The following is an 18,569-nucleotide window of genomic DNA, read 5'->3' as shown; positions in this document are numbered from 1 at the left end:
ATCAGTCTCCTGATCTGCAGCACCTGCTCACCAGTGGCATAGAGCAGGTGTACACCTGTGCCCTGCTGCATCAGTATCCCGATCTGCAGCACCTCCTCTCCAGTGACATAGAGCAGGTGTACACCTGTGCCCTGCTGCATCAGTCTCCTGATCTGCAGCGCCTGATCGCCAGTAGCAGAGAGCAGGATCAGGGGTCACCTGTGCCCTACTGCATCAGTCTCCTGATCTGAAGCACCTGCACGCCAGTGGCAGAGAGCAGGATCAGGGGTCACCTGTGCCCTGCTGCATCAGTCTCCTGATCTGCAGCGCCTGCTCGCCAATAACATAGAGCAGGTGTACACTTGTGCCTTGCTGCATCAGTCTCCCGATCTGCAGAACCTGCTCACCAGTGGCATAGAGGAGGTGTACACCTGTGCCATGCTGCATCAGTATCCCGATCTGCAGCACCTGCTCGCCAGTGGCATAGTGCAGGTGTACACCTGTGCCCTGCTGCATCAGTATCCCGATCTGCAGCACCTCCTCACCAGTGGCATAGAGCAGGTGTACACCTGTGCCCTGCTGCACCAGTCTCCTGATCTGCAGCACCTGCTCGCCAGTGGCATGGAGCAGGTGTACACCTGTGCCCTACTGCATCAGTCTCCTGATGTGCAGCACCTGCTCGCCAGTGGCATAGAGCAGGATCAGGGGTCACCTGTGCACTGCTGCATGAGTCTCTGGATCTGCAGCACCTGCTCACCAGTGGCATAGAGCAGGTGTACACCTGTGCCCTGCTGCATCAGTCTCCTGATCTGCAGCACCTGCTCTCCAGTGACATAGAGCAGGTGTACACCTGTGCCCTGCTGCATCAGTATCCTGATCTGCAGCACTTGCTCGCCAGTGGCATAAAGCAGGTGTACACCTGTGCACTGCTGCATCAGTCTCCTGATCTGCAGCACCTGCTCGCCAGTGGCAGAGAGCAGGATCAGGGGTCACCTGTGCCCTGCTGCATCAGTCTCCTGATCTGCAGCGCCTGCTCGCCAGTGGCATAGAGCTGATGCATCAGTCTCCTGATCTGCAGCGCCTGCTCGCCAGTGGCATAGAGCAGGTGTACACCTGTGCCTTGCTGCATCAGTCTCCTGATCTGCAGCACCTGCTCACCAGTGGCATAGAGCAGGTGTACACCTGTGCCCTGCTGCATCAGTATCCCGATCTGCAGCACCTGCTCGCCAGTGGCATAGAGCAGGTGTACACCTGTACCCTGCTGCATCAGTATCCCAATCTGCAGCACCTCCTCGCCAGTGGCATAGAGCAGGTGTACACCTGTGCCCTGCTGCATCAGTCTCCCGATCTGCAGCACCTGCTCTCCAGTGACATAGAGCAGGTTTACACCTGTGCCCTGCTGCATCAATATCCTGATCTGCAGCAACCGCTCTCCAGTGGCATAGAGAAGGTGTACACCTGTGCTCTGCTGCATCAGTCTCCTGATCTGCAGCGCCTGCTCACCAATAGCAGAGAGCAGGATCAGGGGTCACCTGTGCCCTACTGCATCAGTCTCCTGATCTGCAGCACCTTCTCGCCAGTGGCATAGAGCAGGTGTACACCTGTGCCCTGCTGCATCAGTATCCTGATCTGCAGTGCCTGCTCGCCAGTGGCATAGAGCAGGTGTACACCTGTGCCCTGCTGCATCAGTCTCCTGATCTGCAGCACCTGCTCGACAGTGGCATAGAGCAGGATCAGGGGTCACCTGTGCCCTGCTGCATCAGTATCCTGATATGCAGCAACTGCTCACCAGTGGCATAGAGCAGGTGTACACCTGTGCCCTGCTGCATCAGTCTCCTGATCTGCAGCGCCTGCTCGCCAGTGGCATAGAGCAGGATCAGGTGTACACCTGTGCCATGCTGCATCAGTCTCCTGATCTGCAGCACCTGCTCTCCAGTAGCAGAGAGCAGGATCAGGGGTCACCTGTGCCCTCCTGCATCAGTCTCCTGATCTGCAGCACCTGCTCGCCAGTGGCATAGAGCAGGATCAGGGGTCACCTGTGCACTGCTGCATCAGTATCCTGATCTGCAGAACCTGCTCGCCAGTTGCATGGAGCAGGTGTACACCTGTGCCCTGCTGCATCAGTCTCCTGATCTGCAGCACCTGCTCGCCAGTGGCATAGAGCAGGATCAGGGGTCACCTGTGCCCTGCTGCATCAGTATCCTTATCTGCAGAACATGCTCGCCAGTTGCATGGAGCAGGTGTACACCTGTGCCCTGCTGCATCAGTCTCCTGATCTGCAGCACCTGCTCGCCAGTGGCATAGAGCAGGATCAGCGGTCACATGTGCACTGCTGCATCAGTATCCTGATATGCAGCAACTGCTCACCAGTGGCATAGAGCAGGTGTACACCTGTGCCTTGCTGCATCCATCTCCTGATCTGCAGCACCTGCTCACCAGTGGCATAGAGCAGGTGTACACCTGTGCCCTGCTGCATCAGTATCCTGATCTGCAGCACTTGCTCGCCAGTGGCATAAAGCAGATGTACACCTGTGCACTGCTGCATCAGTCTCCTGATCTGCAGCACCTGCTCGCCAGTGGCAGAGAGCAGGATCAGGGGTCACCTGTGCCCTGCTGCATCAGTCTCTGGATCTGCAGCACCTGCTCACCAGTGGCATAGAGCAGGTGTACACCTGTGCCCTGCTGCATCAGTCTCCTGATCTGCAGCACCTGCTCTCCAGTGACATAGAGCAGGTGTACACCTGTGCCCTGCTGCATCAGTATCCTGATCTGCAGCACTTGCTCGCCAGTGGCATAAAGCAGGTGTACACCTGTGCACTGCTGCATCAGTCTCCTGATCTGCAGCACCTGCTCGCCAGTGGCAGAGAGCAGGATCAGGGGTCACCTGTGCCCTGCTGCATCAGTCTCCTGATCTGCAGCGACTGCTCGCCAGTGGCATAGAGCTGATGCATCAGTCTCCTGATCTGCAGCGCCTGCTCGCCAGTGGCATAGAGCAGGTGTACACCTGTGCCTTGCTGCATCAGTCTCCTGATCTGCAGCACCTGCTCAACAGTGGCATAGAGCAGGTGTACACCTGTGCCCTGCTGCATCAGTATCCCGATCTGCAGCACCTGCTCGCCAGTGGCATAGAGCAGGTGTACACCTGTGCCCTGCTGCATCAGTATGCCAATCTGCAGCACCTCCTCGCCAGTGGCATAGAGCAGGTGTACACCTGTGCCCTGCTGCATCAGTCTCCCGATCTGCAGCACCTGCTCTCCAGTGACATAGAGCAGGTGTACACCTGTGCCCTGCTGCATCAGTCTCCTGATCTGAAGCACCTGCTCGCCAGTGGCATAGAGCAGTTCTACACCTGTGCCCTGCTGCATCAATATCCTGATCTGCAGCAACCGCTCTCCAGTGGCATAGAGCAGGTGTACACCTGTGCCCTGCTGCATCAGTCTCCTGATCTGCAGCGCCTGCTCACCAATAGCATAGAGCAGGATCAGGGGTCACCTGTGCCCTACTGCATCAGTCTCCTGATCTGCAGCACCTTCTCGCCAGTGGCATAGAGCAGGTGTACACCTGTGCCCTGCTGCATCAGTATCCTGATCTGCAGTGCCTGCTCGCCAGTGGCATAGAGCAGGTGTACACCTGTGCCCTGCTGCATCAGTCTCCTGATCTGCAGCACCTGCTCGACAGTGGCATAGAGCAGGATCAGGGGTCACCTGTGCCCTGCTGCATCAGTATCCTGATATGCAGCAACTGCTCACCAGTGGCATAGAGCAGGTGTACACCTGTGCCCTGCTGCATCAGTCTCCTGATCTGCAGCGCCTGCTCGCCAGTGGCATAGAGCAGGATCAGGTGTACACCTGTGCCATGCTGCATCAGTCTCCTGATCTGCAGCACCTGCTCTCCAGTAGCAGAGAGCAGGATCAGGGGTCACCTGTGCCCTCCTGCATCAGTCTCCTGATCTGCAGCACCTGCTCGCCAGTTGCATGGAGCAGGTGTACACCTGTGCCCTGCTGCATCAGTCTCCTGATCTGCAGCACCTGCTCGCCAGTGGCATAGAGCAGGATCAGGGGTCACCTGTGCACTGCTGCATCAGTATCCTGATATGCAGCAACTGCTCACCAGTGGCATAGAGCAGGTGTACACCTGTGCCTTGCTGCATCCGTCTCCTGATCTGCAGCACCTCCTCGCCAGTGGCATAGAGCAGGTGTACACCTGTGCCTTGCTGCATCAGTCTCCTGATCTGCAGCACCTCCTCGCCAGTGGCATAGAGCAGGTGTACACCTGTGCCCTGCTGCATCAGTCTCCCGATCTGCAGCACCTGCTCGCCAGTGGCATAGAGCAGGTGTACACCTGTGCCCTGCTGCATCAGTCTCCTGATCTGCAGCACCTGCTCTCCAGTGACATAGAGCAGGTGTACACCTGTGCCCTGCTGCATCAGTCTCCCGATCTGCAGCACCTGCTCGCCAGTGGCATAGAGCAGTTGTACACCTGTGCCCTGCTGCATCAGTATCCTGATCTGCAGCAACCGCTCTCCAGTGGCATAGAGCAGGTGTACACCTGTGCCCTGCTGCATCAGTATCCTGATATGCAGCAACCGCTCACCAGTGGCATAGAGCAGGTGTACACCTGTGCCCTGCTGCATCAGTATCCTGATCTGCAGTGCCTGCTCGCCAGTGGCATAGAGCAGGTGTACACCTGTGCCCTGCTGCATCAGCATCCTGATATGCAGCAACCGCTCACCAGTGGCATAGAGCAGGTGTACACCTGTGCCCTGCTGCATCAGTATCCTGATATGCAGCAACCGCTCACCAGTGGCATAGAGCAGGTGTACACCTGTGCCCTGCTGCATCAGTCTCCTGATCTGCAGCACCTGCTCGCCAGTGGCATAGAGCAGGATCAGGGGTCACCTGTGCCCTGCTGCATCAGTCTCCTGATCTGCAGCGCCTGCTCGCCAGTGGCATAGAGCAGGTGTACACCTGTGCCCTGCTGCATCAGTCTCCTGATCTGCAGCGCCTGCTCGCCAGTGGCAGAGCAGGCTCAGTAGTCCCAGGTACCCTCTTAACAGTGGCAGTGACAGAAAAGTCTCCCCCGCAAAGGGCCTGTATTTAAGATATGCACCCCGTTCCAAAAACTGCATAACTATGGGGTTCCTGGCCAGTGGCACGGTAAACTGTAAACATAAGCCATAATTGAGTTTTGGTATGGAGGCCAGCATCTGTCACAGTTATCACAGCCACATCAAATTGTTATCGTACATACCAACCCAGTTCAGCAGTGAAAGGGTTATGTGTATTAATTCCAGACAAGGCTCCTCTCTACCTACCAGCTGGACTATAGCCTTGACAGATTGCCTCTCTTTGATCCTTTGTAATGGGAGTTAACACCCTTTCGACAGAGATAGCCACTCCACAGGAAGCTGGTCTAGGAACAGGACACACCCATTCACAAAGGGCTATGACTCACACTTTTTTTGTTGTTTGAAATATGTTCATTGAGTTTGAAATGAAACATAACAAAAGTAAAACTTTCTTCCCTTTCCCCTTCCCTCCCAATACTCCCCCACCTCCTTGCCCACCCTTGTGTCTCAGATTATGCATTATTTTACCTTCCCCCTCTATCCTGTTTTTACATTCCCTCACCTCCCCTCCCCTCTATTCCTCCAAACATGTGCCGCCCTTCCCTTTCCAGCTCAGAAATGTCCCAGTTTTTTATGAGCTTAGCATATTGATATGATATGATATGGCATTTATAACGTGCCTGCACACAATTGGTTCTCGGTGTGACAAAACCAAAAAGGGGAAACAAAGTGAGGACAAAACAACAATCTTACTATGCCTTGTGTCATTCAGATCGTGCAAATGCGGGGGGGGGGCGAGTGCAAAAGGGGAGGGGGGATGGAGAAGTGCAAAAGGGAGCAGAGAGAGAGTAGTGAAGAAACAGAGTGCAGACAATGGGTGGCTAATAAGTGCATACAGTGGGTGGACTCTAGGGTTACACATACAGACCACAAGTGCTACGAGGGCCAGAGGGAGTGCGAGATGCAGCTGGACAGGAAAGGGACATGGACACCATTTTCAGAGGGTGGCCAGGTGAACAGGTGCATGGAATAGACGGATCATCAGCAGAGGAAAGGACGAGAGAAAGCGGAAGTGAACAGGAAGGTCTTGAGTTGCTTTCCGTAACCGAAGATGGTTCTGCTCAAGCTTGAGGGAGGCTGGGAGGCTGTTCCAGGGGGAGGCCCCAGCCAAAGAAAGAGATCTGCCCCCAACTCTATGCTTGGAAAAGCAACTGACCCTCAGAGAGTTGGAGGTGGATGCGCAGAGTGCTTGATAAGGGAGATACTTAGGAAGGGAGAGTTGGAGGTAACGAGGAACCAGGCCCCAGAAAGCCTTGTGGACAATGAAGAGAGAGGGGGACTTGAACTTTATCCTTGCCGCCACTGGGATTTCAGAGCTGGAGAGATACGATCCCTGGGCTAGAGGCCAAGGACAAGACTTGCAGTCCTGTTCTGGATAAGTTGTGGAGGACGAAGAGTAGAGGAAGGAAGATTTAGAAAGAGACTATTGCAATAGTCAAGCTTTGAGAGGACCAGAGCTCTGGAGCCAGTGAGCTTCTGGGGGAAAATGAGGAAGGGAAGAATACCTCTGAGGAGGTGCAGCTTGTCGTGGGACTTCTTAAGAGATGTCAGAGATGTGAGGAGAGAAGGAGAGGGTGGAGTCCAAGGTTCTTAGCCTAACAGGTAGGAGAAGGAAGAGGATCCTCAGTGGGTGGCCCGAGAGAGAGAGAGGAAAGGAGGAAGCTGGTGTTTCCGATGAGGAGGATCTATGTCTTAATTTCATTGAAGCAGAGATCATTAGTGGCACACAACTCCTAAATTGCAGACAGACAGCCAGAAATCAGAGAGGGAGTAGAGGCGGCTGAGGGGATCCTGAATGTTACGCTCACCTGGTATCCACGGGGACGCCACCCAGCCCTGGTTGGATAATTTGCACTCTCGAACTTTCTCGCGGTCCCTTGATAAGGCCTCTGGTTAAAGATGGGTCTGCTATATAGGAGAGCTGGATTCAATACCAGAGTGTCTTTATGTTTTCCCACCTCCCTTGTCCTCAACTCCTTCCTCCCCCTTGGGCCCTCTCCTCACCTTAATATTGTAAAAGGTGGATTCTCCGTCCTGCTCCTCGTGGCGGGGGCGAGCAGCGACCAAGTTACTTCACTGGTACAAGCCCCCCTCCTGTGGGAATCCAGGCCTGCTGCGACTCCGTAGGTTTGCTGTTTTACAGTCATTGTATGCAGTTCTTATGTTTCTCTTAGTTCGAATAATAATGTCTTGCTTCTTTCCTTTTAGGTATGGAAAGGTATTTTGTTGTTGTCATGCAGTTTGAAGATGAGCATGGGCTGGTAGGCAAAAGCGCGGTGTGCGCGATGCTATCCGGTGAGTAATGCGCGATGTGCTGCGCTGTTTCGCTTTTTATATTGCTAACCTGTGTCTATTCTCTCCCTGCAGGTTGCGATGTTCCTCGCCGAGCGCCGTAATGTTCCAGCAATGATACTGACCAGGAGATGACTACCCAGGTAAGAATTGTGTGGCTTTCCTTCATTCGGGAGGAAACGTGAGTAAACGCTTACTAATGCTGTCTTTCTTTCTCCTCTTCCCAGGTTATGGTATTCCAGGATGCATGCGGTTCCGGATGATGGAGTTTGTACCTTCAGGTGAGTGGAACTGAAGTCAGCAATGGATTGAAGACAGGATACTGTTCCAGGTACGTTTCGTAGTGTTCTTTCTCTGTCTGTAGACCCTTCGTTTCAGGTAAGCTGGCATCAAAGAACTGGACACGGTGAGCGTTACGCTGCCCACAGCAGAATAACTCAAAGCATGTTCTGCTGTTTGGGTGTGGTTTAAATAGTCTCAGGTAAAGTAGTCCAGGTAAAATAGTCCCAGGCCTGCCACACCCAAAGTAGTCCAGGTAAAGTAGTCCCAGGCCTGCACACCCAAAATGCTAGACCGCATAGCTCAGTTCCTTGTAACCGAGCTATGTGTGTGCCTCCATGTTGGCTGAACCACCCCAAGTTAAATAGTCCCAAGTAAATAGTCCCATTCTAATGTTGGTCTTCATGATGGTTTTGAGCCTGGCGCCAAAGGCACCAGGACTGACTCCAAGAGAGTCTTGGATGAGGTTTTAAGGCCTTTGACCAGGCCCTAACTGGAAGGCTGACTTGCCAGTGAGGGCCAGGGGAAAGGGTCATGACACTGAAAGACAGCTGTGTGCCCTCCGCATAACATTGAAAGCAGAGAGCAGCTATGCGATGGGCGAGGGGAACCAAGTATTGGTTGAACAGCCGGGGAGAGAGGTTTGACCCCTGGGGAACACCAGAGGTAGAGAGAGAGATAGAAGAGAGGAAGGACCACAGTTGGACATGAGAGGGTTGATCAGTGAGAAAGGTCAGCCAGGCCAGGGCCTGATCGGTGATACCCAGATTATCATGTAGGCGCTTGAGCAGGATGGTATGGTTGACCGTGTCGAAAGCAGAAGAAAGATCAAGGAAAATGTGGACATAAGGAAGGTTAGAGTGAAGGTTGGAGAGCAGCTCTTCACAGATGTTCAGGAGAGCAGTTTCCTTGCTTCTGGCCGCTTTGAAGCCAGACTGATGGTCATGGAGACAACAATTGAGAGTTAAGTCTGTTACTCTTTTCTTGTGACCACTGAGATGTGTTTGTCGGCTTGTTTGTGTCTGGTATCTTCCTACTTTCATGGGGGAAGGCCATCTGGTGATGCATGGAGGTTATTAAGGAGGGTGCCCCACTGTCCAATTCTCACACTATAGCTTTTTCTGCCACTGCCCACTTTATTATATCTTGGGCCCATTGATGCATCTGAGTACCTTTGGAGCTCTACCATGTTATAGCCATACCGCGTTTCACTAGAACCAGTAAAAACATTGCTATTTTGTACGAGTGTTTCCTTTTCTTCCTTTTCCCCCCTGGAAGAAGGCCCAACAAGCACACTTGAAGTGTACATTCTAGCTGCCTCCCCACTAAAGCATGGTGCTGAACATTTCCCTTTCACATTTATTGGAGCCTATATCGTTCAAAACCTTCTCTTATTCCGGAAATGCTATCAGTCGTATTTCTTGGTTATGCCCCTCCCCCAGCTTCAGTTTGAGGGGTGCTCTTCCCCACACTGTCGTGATGCCTGTTGCTTAAGGGCCCTCATTGCTCCCAAAAGTGCTTCCATCCATGTATGATGTTGCTGGGGGGGCCAAGTAAAAGCCTGTCCGATCCTCCCATCTGGGCATTCGATTTGGCCGCGTGCTGTAGCTGAGAGGTCATATAATAGAGCTCAAAGTCAGGTGAGAAAGTCCACCTTCCAAGTGTCACGTCCGTAGTGTGTCTAGGGACACCCTTCTCCTCCGCCCGGCCCATATGAACCCTGAGACCATACTATCCATCTGTTTGAAGAAGGAGGTCTGAACACATATGCTATGTTTGTGAATAAATATAATAGTTGGGGTAGCATGACCATTTTATAACTATAATTGTTCTTTATTAACGCGCTTAAGACAGGAGATGAGTTTCTAAGCATGAGACCAGGATTCAAATCTGTGTTGCCATGCGTTGTCTTTCTTCCAAGACAAACGCGTAGCCCCTGTGCTACCCTCCCAGCTCTTACAAACTGCTATTTTGCCCATGAGCGAGAGAGGTAATTGCTCCAGAATTTAGTTTTGTCCCCATGGTCCGTGATTGCCCTACCCACATTGAACTGGAATGCATCTGCAGTGTTGTGGTGGATATGTATAGCAAGGTACTTTAAGGATTCTGTCTCCCATTGTATTCCTGCCTGAGCCTTCCCTTTCGAGGTTCTAAGGGGGGAGATCACAGATGTGTCCCTATTAATTCAGAATCCTGAGGGCCTTCCCACATTGCTCAGGGCTCCATCATGAATGAATGCGTACACTTGGGCTCTGGACATGAGGGAGGGCATCGTCTACATATAGGGCACATGCACCTGCCCATCCACTGAGATGCCCGTGTACCAGAATTGGTCTCAAAAAACGTTTGCCAGGGTTTCTAGAGCAGGGGCGAAGAGGGTAGGAGAGAGGGGGCAGCCCTGCCGTATGCTCCGTTCCAACTTCCACTTGGGGGGCATCGCTTTACCCATTTCCACCCTCGCTGGAGGTTTCTGGCACATGAACTTGATCCATTGCTGCATGATCAGGCCTATCCCTATTCTGACCAATACCTGGAAGAGCCCTCCCATTCCACGGAATCAGACGCCTTGACAGCATGTATGGCTATGACTGCAAATTCCCGATATGCGTGCCCACCCTCTCCAGAACGTGTTCTAGATGCCTCAAATTCATGGTTGTGTTTCTGTCTTTTACAAAACCACATTGATCATGATGTATCAACCCCACCCCTCCCCACGTGCTTCGACCACGTGGGTGGTGGCTATACATTTCCCCTGGATAGTCACTCCAAATGCGTCCCACATTATGCCATAGTCCTCTATCGAGTTTTCATTGTGGATGAAGAGCTCCACAATCGCCTGCCCTATTTCTTCTCTATAAATGTCATTCATTAGTGCCTCTGTTCTGAGCCTCCACTTGGGTATTGCCCTTCTTTTCATCCCCCATTTCAGTGCGGCTTGTAGGGGGCATGAGTCGATATCATCCTCCCTAGATAAACGGCTTCCCCATAGTCAATGGAATGGTCTTTCCCCACTAGATGATCTATGCAAGAGTGGGTGCCATGGGGGAGGGGAAGGAATAGCCCATTGTCCCGCTGTTACCTCCACAGGTCCACCAGGTCTATGTCCAGTATGACCTTCCTCTGGGACTGCACTGCCTTTGGCTTATTCGATACCCCAGGTAATGTCCTGTCCAGTTGCGTAGGAGGCGGGCAATTCAATTCCCTCCCCATATTGTCCCCCTGTACGTTTGGCCCCACAGCAGCTCTACCACCCCCAGGAAGTATGAGTCATTATCTACGTCTGGGGCATAGGAGTTCCTTATATTGATCTCTATCCCCTCCATGGTGCCCAGAAGGTTTAGAGTCCTTCCTTCTTCATCACAAAGAACTTTGGAGACCTGCAGTGTAGTCCCTCTGGCTATCCACGTTAGGATGCCTCTGGAGTAGGTTATAACGTGTGAACAATACATTTCCCCGCCCCATGATGCTTTCACTTTGTCGAAGTCTGTTTTGGTCAGTTGGGTTTCTTGAAGCAATGTCACATGAGCCCCCCATCATTTCCTGGCCAGACCCATCTGGTGCACATTCCAAGTTGTTATAGTGAGGCTCCCTATTTCAGGTGTGAAATACCTGCCCACTTAGCCACCCGTCTCATCTCCCCCCCTCCACTGCAAATGTTCTGCCCTGCTTGTGCCCTGCTTTGAGTTCGAATTTGCCTCTCCCTCCTCCCTGCCAATCATTTGGCCTCCCCTACCCTCTTCCATATTTCCTTCCTGTTCTGTGCTCTGCTCTGAGCTGGAGGTTGACCCTCCGTTCTTCCTCCCTCAATTACTTGCCTTCCCATGTCCCCCCTCCATTCCTCCTTTGATGAGTCGCTTGGGGCCACCATGTTTGTGTCTTTGGACTTACAAATGATCTGACTCCGGTTTATCACATTTCCCCCTCCTCCCCTGGATCCCTTCCCCTCCCCAATGACCCATAACAGTACAACTATTAAACTGAACTGAACAGGTTGAAACTTCCCCTCCATCCTGAGGGTGTCCGGGAGAAATAACTACACTTTGTGTGCTTGCTGGCTGGTCACACCCTACACCTCCACGGAGTGTCGAGAGTCAACCTGTGCTTGGGGTGGGTACCCCTGCCCTCTACTGAGGTGTGAGGCGGTAGCAGGGATTGCGAGTCTGCAGGCTGCTAGTCAGTGAGTTTCCTCTGCAGTGCCTGCTACCAGTCTGCCGTCAGGCCGTTAGGCCTTCATATAGAGTCTGGGCCTCGTCTCCCATGCAGACTAAAGTACCAGTGTGCAGCGTGACCATCCTGGTGAATCGTCTCCATAGGCTTGGTCATCCTCCTGCCCAGTCCCCCTTCTCCCCTCTTCAGTACGCTCGCCCTCCACCTGCAGGGTGCCATTCACTGTTATTTTTCCCCCTACGGGTATCTCTGTTATGTGCTCACTTCGCCTCGGGCCGGTCTCCTGCAGGTTTCTGTAGCGAGGGGAGCTTATGTTTCCCTTGGCCTGTTGTACATGCGGTAGTCGCGCTTCCCTCCATCTCTCACCAGTGCTAGGCTTCCTCTGGGCAGTTACAGAACCAGTGTTTACTGCCTCGCATTATCTTCAGCATTGCTGGATAGAGAAGCATATATCGCACTCCGTTGACTCTCAGAGTGCACTTTATTCCTTTGTAGTGCTGCCTCTGGTTCTGGACCTGATTTCTGTAGCCCGGGAATATAAGACAGAGCCATGGCCTGTGCGTATCAGGCCGCTCTGCCTGGCCATTTGTAGAATAGTATTGCAGTCCCTATAGTTGCATATTCATGCTATCACTGGCCGGAGTCGGGCTTCTAGCAGCGGTTTGTGCACTGGGACCCAGTGCCATTTTGAGAGGCCTTTGGAGCCAGTTTGCTCTGTAGCCAAGTCTCCAAGAAGTGCTCCATAGATGCTCCGTCCTCGCCGTCAGTGAGACCTATAATGCAGATGTCTTTTCTGCGCGAACGGCCCTCTGTGTCATCTGCTCTGGCTGTCAGTTTATTTTTGGGGTCATAGTACATAGAGGTTGGCAGTCAGTTAGAGGGCAGTTAAGATGATTGAAAATGATGTTGAGGTTCGACGAAGGAGTAAGTGTCGAAACAAGATCATGGACATTTTCTTCTAAGAGATTCAAGGGGACGTTTTTGAATGAACATCGAGGTGTCTTTGTGGTTTCAGTAGCCCTTGATGGGAAGGCTTTGAGTGCTGGAGCTTGATGGCTGCCTGGTCATCCAGTCACCTTGCATAGCTGGAGGGCATTTGATGTCTGGTGATGAGGTGAACAGCAGGTAGAGAGTGCTGCATCTAGTGTTGGTGGGATCAGTGATGCATTGTATGATGTGGAGGGTGTCCAGGAGATCAAGTAGGCTTCAGGTCTCTCTAAGGAAGACATTGATGGAATGATTGACAATTGATGCAGTGACGAGGTTGGTGATTTTATCCAGGAATACTTTGTTACTCTGTGGTAGATCAGGAGAGAAGTAGCAGTTGCAGTAAAAAGTAGCAGTTTTTAATTTAAAAAAAAAGTAGCAGTTGCATTGCGGGAGAGCTGAAATTAATAAATTAATATGCTGGGAGCTCCATAGATTTGAGGGTTCAGGGATCCTTCACTGGGCATGTCCTGGAAGTCTTGTGAACGCCTGCCAGACTTATCTGTGTGGTTTACATGCTGGATACTGCAGCCGGCAGGGACAAGGGCATCCAGGATGTGGGAGGAGGCGGGGGTAAGCCATGCATCTGTTATGAATAGTGTGCCATATCAGCAATGTCTGCCACAAGGCGTATTGTGGAGCGAGAGTTGATGAGCATGAGGTTTCATGTAGATTTGGTGGTTGTGAGTGGGTTGTATATGAGGTTGTTTGAGTTAGAGATGTGATGGTAATTGGTGCATGCTAAGTGTTTGCGTGTGAGAGTTAGGGTGGGGATAGGCTCCGATTTATAAGAGGTGACACGCATGATGGTTGGGCCCTCTGGGGCCTGTTGTGAAGGGGTTCTGTCCTTTGACCTTTACAGGCCCTAACAGGACCAAACAGGTTTTGTACCGGTTAAAGTCCATCTCTCTGTCGGCTCTTTGCTCAGGATGTCTGGGCGAGGTATGTCCCAGGGAGTAGACATTTTTTTATTTTTTTTATTTTTATTTGTTTGGCTGAATTTATTCAACCTTCCAAATCATGACACTTAACATAAAAACATTTGTTCATGTCATAAATGTACAACACTATTACAAATGAATCATAAAAGAAAACAATAACATTTCTCTTCACTAAATTTAAAAGTAAACCATTTCGACAAGTAAATAGATTACACAACCAATGTTCAAATTCAGATACAACAAGAGAGCAATCTTTCATACAACTAAGACAATTTTTCCTCTTCAGATAATATGACAGCATTAACAAACTGTACAAGTGCAATCTGAATTACTATGTTCGTACTAGATAGTAAAAAGCCCCAAATGTCATCCTTATTACAGGGGCATAGGAATGGGTTAAATTTATTAAAATATCTATAACGAATAGTACTCAGAGCTGAACAATCAACTACCAAGTGATGTAGTGTTTCAATTTGGGACTGATCCTTACAATAACGACAAAATATCTGATCTTTAGCAATCATTTTTCGTCTTGCCAGAATCTGCTTTGTCAGGCATAGATTCAGCCGTATTCTAAGTATTTGGGATCGGACAAACATTGAGGGGCATTTGACTAGATAAGTTTCCATAGTGCGGTAGCTTTTATGACCAAATATGGTGACATTGTAATTCATATATTTATGACACTGATCACGAGTACTTATCCAGTCATAACGATATAAAGAGATTTTAGTCTTGGTTGGATTCATCAAAAGAAGTTCAATTGTAATATCAGCATCAAATAGACAATTGGATCAAGCTTTCGGGAAGCTAAGTGATGAAGTTAATACATATTGAGCTAGAATGCCTAACATATTCAATGATGAGGAACCTAAGAGGCATTTCCTGTATAAGCTGCACAGTTTCCAAAGTACTTGGCTAAAGATCGAAATAGCACCCAATTCATAGCGCAATAGTGGCAGAGGGGTGCATTTAGGGTGACCCAAAACCGATTTCCAGGAAAGAGCCTCATAGTGATCTCAATACTATCCAGCTTTTGGTAAATTGTTTCAGCCGCATAGTTGATTATTGGAGCGACCTTCGGTTGGAAAAAGGTCATTATATGAGATATAGTAAATTTTCAATATTTATGCAGGAGTATTTTAGCCTGAGACGTCAGCATGCACATTTTTGCATCTAATGTCGCTGTGTAAATAGCTTCATTGGAGATACCAGTAAATGGTATCCCTAGATATTTGTATTGTGATACGACAGAGAATCCTTTGCCATGCAGCAACCACTTGAAATTCGATGTTCGATTGGTTAATTTCTTATGACAAATAATTATCTGAGTTTTATCAACATTTATAGTTAGATTATTTTCACAAACATACTCATTCAATTTGTTCAGCATATTTTGGAGACCACTGGGAGTACAACATAATAAAACAAGATCATCGGCATAAAGTAGCCAGATGATTTTCTGACAACCCAGTTTAGGAGCATCTGCAATAATATCAGAACATTTACATCCTATATCCAAAAGGAATACATTGAACAAAGTAGATGCTAGAATGCACCCCTGTTTTAAACCTCGCTCAGTAGGAATGGTAGCTGAAAGCAATCCATCTAGGGTAAATTTAATTCGAATCGAGGTGTTACTCTGAAGTTTTTTAATTAGGCTGAGGAGAGGGGAGGGGCGCCCATTGCATTGTAATTTGTCAAAGAGCAACAGCCGATCAACTGAGTCAAACGCCATGTGAAAATCCACAAATGCCATATAAAGCATCTGGTTCTGATCTAGATATTTGGATTTGAGCAAATTGAGAGTGAGCATGTTTGGTGAGGTGCCATTCCCGCTTACGAAGACAGATTGAAAGGTATGTCTTTTGAGGTCTCGCAAAATCCATACATTACGTTCTTGGAGAATGATACGACTGTATATCTTGCCCGGGCATCTAGTAAGGCAATGGGTCTGTAACTTTCTGGTCAATGGCAATCGCCCTTTTTATAAATTGGAACAAATAAAGATTGTCTCCAAGAGGGAGCGATACTTTGCGAATGATTGATATGTTGATAAATATGAAACAGAATATCTGACCAAAGTGCAGGATTTTGTTTAAAAATTTTGTTGGAGAGCCCATCCGGGCCCGGGGCCTTAGGTTGGCTAATTACATTGATGAAGTGAAGTATATCAGATGTCACAATGTCAAGATGAAAGGGAAGGTCAGCCTCTATTTCTCGGGTGTCCAGAAGGGCTACTGGGTTCACATATATTTTCTTGAAATACTCTACCCAAACCAACTCAGAATGTTATTTACCTGGGACAACAATTGTGGAGTCCCTATCGTCTTGTTTAAAGTATACCAGATTTGTGCTATATTTTTATTGTACATCAGAGAAAGCATTTGTTCTCGATCCCTTTGATAAAAAAGTGCACGATGTGAACAAATCCAATATTTATATGTCGTTTTGGCTTCAATCAGAGAAGCCGATTTTAAGTCAAAAGGAAGTGTTAAAGCTCTCCGCTTTTGAGCACGAAAGGCTGTCTTCTTATTCTTGACTTGAATATTAAAGGCATGAAGCCTGCATTCAAATCTTCTTTGGTTATATGAAGTTATAATATATTTTTGCATAATGTCGTAATATGAAATCTAACACCTAGAATCACTATATGAATAGTTGTTGAACGCAGAATTTTAATGGCAGGAAGTACTCGGAGTCAAACAGAGCAAGACAAGGTAGGGAGGAGGAGTCATAGGAGCAGAGAGGCAGGGAAATCAGCCACAAAACAGAGGTAAACGCTGGTGTCCTGCAAGGAAGAAGCGTGCGGGGCACCTCGGTGACGATAGTTCAGGACCGCAAAGAGATTGTGAAGAACTGTTGCCCAGCAAGGGGGATTTGAAGAAGTGATTGGTCTATTCAAGCTTTTCTGCAGTTTCACAAAATGCCCTTCCTTTTCCACATTTTGGAGCATATGATAGAAAAGAGATTGTTTGTGCACATTTAATGAGACCTCTGTGAGTCTACCTAAAGTCGTGCTTATCTTTCATCCATTCCTGTTGTTTAGGTGATAGCCAGTACACAAATTTGATGACCACTCTACAGGTGAGGTCTGTTGAAGGAGGTCATAGGGCCATGGTTGTTTACATTTTACTATACCCCTATTGGCTTGAATGTGTCCATGGCAGGTTGGCGTACTATCATTCTTAAGTTGGCTTGCATTTGTCAGTGGTGTGTTGGGTAGTTTCCTGGTATTGCTCATTGGACTACTGTTGTCTGTTTGGAATTGATTTTTTGCAGCTTATTTTAGATCTGTAACCCCAAATTAATTAGTTTCAGTCCATATAGTTTTTTATTGTAACACCACTATCAGTTCCTGTGAAATATTAACTCCATCTGGTGCTTTCCTGATTTATTTGCTCTTTTCCCAAGTATGATAGGATAGTTTGCCTCTGTTGATCTCCAGGGGGCAGGGAAGAGCCAGAACAAGATCCGGTAAGTAATGATTCCTGAGGCCGAGATGTGCTTTTTACTGATGGTCCATCCTCTCAGGTGACTCGAAGAGAGGTCTGGATCTTTTCCCCTTAACATTTCTCAATCCCCCCAACCTAGCCACCTCTAAAAATCTCTCAACGCAATTCTCTCACCTCCTAAATCCAACGGCATATCGTCTACTCTTTCTGCAAATAATCTTGCCCTCTACTTGGCATCTAAAATGTCTACCATTCACAATACCCTCGCTAATTACCTACGATCCCCTCCTTCTGCTCCCTTTTCCCCACCAGCCCTACCCTCCACTAGTGCTACTGTCTTCCTTTGCCTCAACCAACACTGATAATATTATTGTCCTACTCCTCAAGGCTAACCCTTCCTGTGCCCCCACTGACGCACTGTCCCCGAGCATTGTTCCTCCACCTCTTACTTCCCGCTTCCCCTCCTCTCTTGGCAATGCCACTTTTCCCTCATCCTATAAAACAGCTACTACCATCTTTCTCCTTAAGAAACCTGGTCTAGATCCTAACAGTTCTGCCATGTTTTGCCATGTCGCTCCTCTACCTGACTACTCCAAAATCCTAGAGCGAGTAATATTCAATCGACTCACTGAGTTCCTTGATCCTCACAACCTACGGGACCGCCTTCAATCTGGCTTCCAACCTCTGCACCCTGCAGAGTCGCTCTCCTCAATGTCAGCATCTGCATCTCTTCCGCTCGTCATGTGAACCTTTTATCTATTTTTATTCTTCTCAGCCTCCCAGCTGCCTTCGATACTGTCAACCATTCTGACCTTCTCTCTACATTAACTCTCCTTGGCATCAGAGATGAGGCCCTCCCATGGTTTGCTTCATCCCTTCCCCCAACACACTTTCAGGTGTCATGCAACAGCCTTACCTCCCCACTCACCCCCCTTATGTTGGAGTTCCCCACGGATCAGTCCTTGGTCCCTTTCTCTTCACTCTCTATACTTCAGCTTCTGATGTCCTGGTCTTCTCTTAGAGGTTGTCCGATGATCTCTTCAACGATGACCCCCAGCTCTTCTTTTATTTTCACTCCTTATCTGATGCACTGTTGTAAAACATGTCAAACTGTCTCTCCGCCATCAAATATTGGATGCTGCCTCACTTTCTCATGCTTGACTCCACTAAGACAGAAGTTCTCTACTTCCCAGCCAAACATGCTATTTCTATCTCTACCCCTCTTCTTCTCTTCTCTCCTTCGCTCATAACCTTGGTGTCATCTTCGACCCAATAAACAACTTCTCCCTCTTCATCTTCAAATTTGCCACTGCAGCCAGTCTCAACCTCCTCAATAGCAGA

The sequence above is a fragment of the Ambystoma mexicanum genome, chromosome 12 (genome assembly GCF_040938575.1).
Source record: "Ambystoma mexicanum isolate Mex_15411 chromosome 12, UKY_AmexF1_1, whole genome shotgun sequence".
Taxonomy (NCBI): domain Eukaryota; kingdom Metazoa; phylum Chordata; class Amphibia; order Caudata; family Ambystomatidae; genus Ambystoma; species Ambystoma mexicanum.
The sequence above is the reverse complement of the archived record's forward strand: the minus strand, read 5'-3'. Positions refer to the sequence as shown.